Raw genomic sequence first — 7,820 nt, forward strand, 5'->3', positions numbered from 1 at the left:
AAACCCTCAAGAGAGCACATAATCTTTACTATCCTGTACCTTGCTTTTTCCCACCTTCATGTAATCTTCCGGAGTGCCTTCCTTAACTCCAAATGTATAAAAGAAATTGCGAAACTGTCATTCTCCAAGCATTTGAGTTCTTGCTTCCTAGCAATGTTGTCACTTTGGTTCAATTAAACTCATAAAAATTTTCTATAGGTTTGGAAGCTTCTTACATCAACACCTGTGACTGGGGATACCTAAGGAAGAAGAGCAGGCAGGATGCTCGTTAGCCTGGTAGCTTTAATTTTGTAATTGTCATTAGACTTGAAAATCAATGTTATCAATGTTTGCTCTTCTCGAATAGGTGCCTGGCATGAAGTGCGAGTAGCTGGTAGTTTGCAGCACAGGGCCTCACAAGGCGGTGGTGCTTTGATGTTGACAGTTTACTCCAAGGAATCTGAGGACAAGGAGTCAAAATTCAACTTTATACATTTACAGAGAGAAATGTAACAGCCTAACAGATTGGATATCTTCTCTGGCTGGCTAATCTCATATGGAAGAATTCTTGTTAGCCAGTCTGTAATATTTCCTGACTTGGTTCTTAACTCAGGGTACATTCTATTTGAAGAGAACAGCTCTCTGGGCACTGACTGCTCTTCCTGTCTTAGCTCCTTTTAAAATTTAATTTTTACTCTGTGGAGTTATTAAAATTATTGACATAAGAATGTCCAAACCTGTAGAGAATTTTTCTAAGAGTTTTTTAGAGTTTATTTGAGCCAAATAGGACACGTCTGGCAAGAAGATCTCAACAGATGCTTCTAGAATCACAGTCTGCAGTTTCTTTTATACATTTAGAATTTAGAATACATTTAGGGAGTATAAGGAAGATTAGAAAACAAGGCAGGGAAATCTCCATGATTGGATTATAGGATCCTTAACAAGATCGCATGCTTTCTTGAGGGTGGTTATTCTTCCCAGGGAGCTGAAAAAGGTGTGTTTAACTAGATGCACAAAAACAATGGACAGGTCTTGCTTAAAGTAAAGATAACCTTCTACTAGGGAAGTTATAGGTCTGACGCAAGGTGTTTATCTATCAAACATTACATTTTTCCATAAAAGTGAGCACAAGACTTAAAATAGTTCTTTTTCCTATTCTATTTCTCTAGTTTTATTTTAGAAAATATGTCAATACTTGTAGAAGGTCAGATTCATTCCTGTCATATGTTTAGCTCTCCCAATTGCCTTGAATAATGACAATATAATGGTACAGAGTGTTAAAAAATACTTTATTCTCTCCTGCCCTCCATGTAGACTTAGTCACTGACAGGCATGCTTTTTTTAAGGAACAAAATATAAATATACTATATATTATTTCAAAATAGCATCTATCACTATGCAAAACTCCATAATTAAGCTACTAAATAGTTTTAGTTTTCAGCCAAAATAATTCTTAAAGAAGTATTTCAGCAAACAGATCTTAACAATGGACCCTCTGTGGGTGTCAGTTTGACAATTGCTGTTGGGTAATACCTAAGATTCTGTAAAACTGGAATTGGAATAAGATATTATGAATCTATCTTCATTTCTTGTCTGTTAAATCCTCTTTGCTACCTTGATTACTTTGCTCCTCATGTCTAGATTTTTTGCCAAGTCTCTCCTCTCTAAATAGTTCCTTTTCTCTGTCCCTTTTGCCTCAATGCTCCAGGACAGGCCTAAGGTCACTCACATGGACTAATTAATGCATGAATTTACTTGACAAAAAAAAGTAAGGAATAATGAAACGGCAAAATATGAGATCTCAGCTGAGAGGAAGTTGGAAAGGGAGCAGGGCTCAGAAAACAGTGAGTTTGGTTCCTGGCTCAAGTTTTTAACTCTTCTAAGCCTCAGCTTAGTCAGCTGGAAAGATGACCCCAGGAGTCCTAGCTCCCAGCGTTGTTAAAAGCAGTACATGATAGGTGTGAGACGTGGTCTCCACTAGCCAAGGGATTTTCAAGGGCTGGCTTATTCTCTACTGAAGCCCCAGCACCCAATATACAGTTCTTGCAGATGCTCAAGTATTTGTTGAATAAACAAACGTATTTATGAATAATTAGCTGATCACCGTGTTAATTTACTCTTAAGTCCAACTCTTACTCTTACATATCTTTTCCAAAAGGAAATATTTCTCAAGTGTTTTTCTAATAGTGTTTGTTGGAACTTTATAGATTTATATCTGACACATGATTGCCTTGGTAAATGATGTGTTTTCCAGCCTCTGCAGGACAGAGTCATGTGGTGGATTTTCTCATCTTACACAATTTATCCCCTCTATAATGCCCACATTTTTGAGCATTTTAATCTGTCTGCCAGAGAAATCTAGATATTTCTCCCGTACTTAAGGTAGTACACTGTTTTTCCATGCTTCTAGGAGCAATCCTGGCAGTATGTTCACACCATTTCCAGGAGCCTTGCCACATGTGAAATCCAGTATCCCAAGAGAGTGCACCCGTATTAATAAACTCTCTTTTATCCAAATTTATGTTCTGCACTGCCCCTTGATCTTGTACCCTTAGAATCCAGTCTCATATGTACTCTTCCATCACCTGTCAGGACACGGTGCCTGTGTCTTGTAGTTTATTCAGGTTGTCATGCCTTTCTGTTTTCAGCAGAACTAACACATCTAACACATTCTCAGCAGAATTATGTTGGGACTTAACCCTAGATACTGGTCTAGTGGAGAAGTAAAGGCAGATCTGGAGAGGAGAACGAATTGTTCTGCAGAGGAGAGGCCTCTATGTCATCTCCAGGCAAGCTGGAGGGGCGCTTGTCCTTAATAAGGAGAAGCACACTACTCCTGCAGGTTTAGAGTTCAGGGGAAGCTTGGGATTCAAGATTTTCAAGGGCATCAATCCAGACTTCCATATATCAGGGTCCTATTCTTTCCCAAGCAAAGCCTTGACCTTGTCATAGGAGAATGTATTGGTTAGGAGTTCAATCTTCTTTGAAGCTTGCTTTCTTTTATGACCAAGTCCTAGTTCTCATCCTGAGCTTCTCACACCCTCCTGCTGTTGGAGGGAGGCCCCTCTAACTTTTATTCTTAGCTTTTTATTGATGATCAACATTCTCAACCTTTTGTTACCCTTTTCTAGAGTATCAATTGAATTTAGCAATAGCCACCCAAATCCAAGTCCTTACAGTTATTATTTCCTCCAATTTTGTCAGCTACCTGGCATATGGCACTAACTAATGCATTCCCTTCCATTGATATACCAGCTCAGTTCACCACTGGTGACACTTTTTACAATTGCATTGTGCCAGGAACTATCAGAGCTCTACCTACCACCAATAATGGGGTCCTCATTTCCAGCTAGGTGGTTAATGATTGAGTCTCAAATCCCATCTTAGCATTGCTTTCTTGAACCACTCCTGACAGCAACTGTGACAGGTTGGTTTCTCCAGGGAAAAATTCTGAGATAAATATTAAGTGTGAAGGACAATTCTTAGGAAGTATTCTTGAGATCAGTACCATAGAAGAAGAAGGAAGCAGGATTTGCAGTGATACAGTCCTAATGCAGTCCCTGGGCTCCCCCATTGTGTCAGCCAGCCTTAGCTGACCCCATGGAGGGGCCCAGGAACTGGGATGGCCCCGTAGATTGTCATCACTTGGGCAAGGGGGGCATGCCTTTATTTCTGCATTGATCAGTCATTGGAGTTAAGCTGTTCCTAAAAGGCAACATGACCTCGGACAAGGCAGTTTTCTTCGGTGTGGGCGTCCTAAAGAGGGCTGACAGTGGAGGGACTTTTCTGGCATCTTTCCCAGCAGCTCTAGGTAATGAATTCTTCATTCCTTGAGGGGAATCTGGTGGTGTATTGCAGCATACACCATACTCTTATATTCCACTAAAGCTAGGTCTGTGACCACATCTGCAAGTCACCTGGTAACATACTCTCCTAGAGAAGGGGGAGCTACATGGAAAACCAAAAGACAACAGAATAATATTTTTATGAGAGAAAATGATTTTGAATTTTGTTCCAGCCAAACTATCAATTAAATATGACAGTAGAATAAAGCCATTCAAACAAGAAAGGTATATGTTCCACCAATATAAGGAAGTAAATCAAGAAAGAGGAGGCTATGGAATCTCGAATAAGAGAGATGCAAAGGGATAGATGATGCAATGGGAAGCCCCAGGATAGTAGCCATGCAGTAGCTCTGGAGCAAAACCATCGCAGATCAGAGCTATTCAGAAGATGCGGGGAGAAGTCTCTTTAAGAAGATGAAATTGGTATAACACCTAATATATTTGAACACGTTGAGGGATTTAAACAATTTGAGGAGAGTTTAAGGTACAAAAAGCAACAACGAGGTATAAACTAAAAAAATAAAAATGTATAAAGCACATTATAGCATACTTCATGGCTCAGTTGTAAATAGTGTTAATATAGTAACAATAATGTAAACATTTGACCTAAACAAATTTATGATGTATCTATATTGGGTGGATAGGATACAGAAAATGTGAGTGGATTCAGGAGTGGTGAAATAAAGATAAGTTTTCCCTTTCCTTGTTAGGAAACAAGTAGATAATGCCTCAAACTGGAAAATATAAAGGTATAAATAAAAGCATGTTATTTGGAGATAAATATCCAGACAACCAGATAAAAGAGTTGAAAGTGGGAACCTCTGGGAACAGAAATGCTGCTAGAAAATGTTGGAGGTGAAGACAGGTGAACTTCTAACTTTGTAGCAAACCTAGTAAAATTTCTTGATTCTTTTTTTTTCTTCCAGCTTTATTAAGATATAACTGACCTATAGCATTGTGTAAGTTTAAGTTGTACAACACATTAATTTGATACACTTATATATTGCAAAATGATCACCAGCACAGCTTTAGCTAACACCCACATCATATCTCACCTTGATTCTTTAAAATAAATAGAGGTTACCAGAGGGTGAGAGGAAGGGGAAGGGAGAAAAAAATTGAATCAGTTCTTCAATTAAAAACATATATATAATGAAATAAAATAAATAGAGGTATGACTTATAAAATAAATTAACAGAAGAAATAATTCCAAATTTACAAACTTTTATAAATAATAGGAAAATAGGGAGCAGCATTCTTCAACTCATTTTATGATGTTAACATAACCTTGATACCAAAGCCTGACAAAGACAAAATGAGGAAGGAAAATTATAAGTCTGTCTTATTCATAAGCATAGGTGCAAAAGTCGTAATGTTAAAAACTATTAGCAATACAAATTCAGCAATATAAAAGCCTAAAATATAACAACCAAGTTAGGTTTATCCCAGGAATGCAAGGTTAGTTTAACATTAGAAAATCAATGTAATTCACCATATTCAACATAAAAATATATCCTAATAAAGTAAAACCATTTGATAAATGGAAATTTTATTTATTTAAAAACTCTTATCAAAGTAGGAATTAAGAGAACATCTTTAATCTTAAAAAGGCTAATTACAAAAACCAACAGAAAACGTTTATTTTATAAAACTTTACTAAGAGACATTAAAGAAATCTAAGTAAATAAAGTGATGCAATATATTTTGGGGTTGAAATACTTATAATGACATTAGTTCTCTAAAAATCAATTTATAGTTTAATGCAATTTAAAACAGAATTCCAATATTTTTAAATATTTGTAATTTGATAAGCTGATCCTAATGTGTACACTAAAATTTAAGAATAGCCAAGACACTTGAAGAAAAAGAACAAGATGGAAGGATTTGCTTGAAATCTTATTATGAAAATTTTATAAAGCTATAATTAAAACACGGTGGTCTTGGTGCAGAGATTGGCCAATAAAACAGAATAGAGGGCATAGAAACAGACTCACAAACATTTACACAACTGATATATGACCTAGGTTTGAGGAAAAGACAAAGTTTTCAATAAGTGGTACTGGATCAATTGAATATTCATATGGGAAAAATGAAACATGACCTCTTACCTTACATGACAATCAATTACAGGTATAATATATATTTAAATGTGCAAGATGAAACAAAATACTTCTAGAAGATAATATTAAAGAATATCTTCATGATCTCGGGGTAGGAAAGGATTTCTTAATATGAAAAATGTACTGATCATAAAGGAAACTTGATAAATTCAAGTGTATTAAAATTAAAACCCACAAAGGACTAGAGTTTAGAGCACATAAACAAGTTCTTGCAAATTAGTAAGAAAAACACAAAGAACTCGGCAAAAAAATAAGACATTTCAACAGTTACTTCGCAGATTAGGAAATATAAATATGAAAAGGTACCCAACCTTTTAGTAATTTGAAACATGCAAAATAAAACTCAAATGAAATATTGTAAACTCACCAGGGCAAACATTTAAAAATCTAACATTGCTTAGTATATGAACGGGAAATCTCATACACTGCTGGTGAGAGTGTAAACAGTACAACCACCGTGGCTTTTGAATCACCTAGTAATTCTGAATAAATGCATATACCCTTTGATTTGACGATTCCACTCATAGAGTAGACCCTAAATGTCCTCATGCACATTTGTAGCAGGAAACATGTATAGGCATGTTCAGAATAAACCTGTTTGTAATAGCCCCATACTCTGAATATTCCAAATGTCCATCAAGAGTAGAATAGATTAATAAAATGTGGTACACTCATACAACAAAATGCCATGTAGCAATGAAATTAAACAAAGTAGTGTTACATGGATGAATCACAATATAATGTAATATAATGTAATATAAAGAGGCAAAACATAAAGGAATCAGTATAATATAATTTTGTTTCTATAAATGTCATAATATATCAAAAAATTCATATTGTATGAATATATGTATGTGTGTGTATATGTACATTCTGTTATATGATTATATAAAGGTCATAATCAAGCAAATCTAAATTATTCATATTGGTCTATGGCCATGCCACCCTGAATATGCCTGATCCTGGCTGATCTCAGAAGCTAAGCAGGGTCAGGCCTGGTTAGTACTTGGATGGGAGATCACCTAGGAAGACCAAGTGCTGTAGGCATTTAAAAACAAACAAACAAACAAACAAACAAACAAACAATTCTTTTTGCATAAAAACTATAAAGAAAAGCACAGATTTTTAAAAATAGAATCACTATTGCAAAAGAAATTCAGCGAGAGTGTATAAAATAGTTGGTCACAAGGATCTAAAGTTGAAGATAATCAATGAGAAGATATTTATCTAACAATTTGAGTGCCTGAAAAACAAAAGGTGCCTAGCTTTCATCTCTTAAGATTTCTAAAGAAATCCTATGGTGAATCTTTTTGGAAAGCAAAGAATCAGCCCCCAATACACAATTTTGTAAACCCATATTAATGCCTCCGTACTGGAATCGCTTGAAATAAACTCAGTTATTCCTCTGCCATACAGTAGGGGACACCCTTTAACTAATTTTTTTTTTTTTTAAACTGTAAGTAATTGCTGAGTGGGTGTGTTCACAAGCGTGAGAGAAGAAACAGCAAAAGTAAAATTTTTCAAAAAATGACAAGTTTTATAACTACATGAAGCTCAGAAGAGAATAAAAGCAGTGGCAGAAATCAATTTGATTTCACAAATTGTTGCTTAAAGCCTGCAGAGTCTTAGTGGTCTCCTGACCTGCCCACATTTATTACCTCCACAACCATTCCAGTTTCATTCGTTACACATAATAATTTTTAGTTGAGGTTTTGTCCTTTTCACTTCCACATTTTCCGAATTCATATGTGAGTGCTTGCGGCATTGTGGAGACGCTGGGAGTTTGGATATCAGTTTACACTAGGCTTCAGTAAATAACCCGTCAGAGATCCACCCCTTGCCTTTCCCTGTTCCCTCCTCGCAGAAGTCCGTCAGA

General features: G+C 36.0%; 1 pseudogene; it reads left to right on the forward strand.

Moving 5' to 3' along the window:
- Positions 1–6,872: 6,872 nt before the first annotated feature.
- Positions 6,873–6,991, forward strand: LOC111740837 (annotated as a pseudogene).
- The last annotated feature ends 829 nt before the right edge of the window (positions 6,992–7,820 follow it).

Source organism: Pteropus vampyrus, unplaced genomic scaffold (assembly GCF_000151845.1).
Source record: "Pteropus vampyrus isolate Shadow unplaced genomic scaffold, Pvam_2.0 Scaffold68, whole genome shotgun sequence".
Lineage (NCBI taxonomy): Eukaryota > Metazoa > Chordata > Mammalia > Chiroptera > Pteropodidae > Pteropus > Pteropus vampyrus.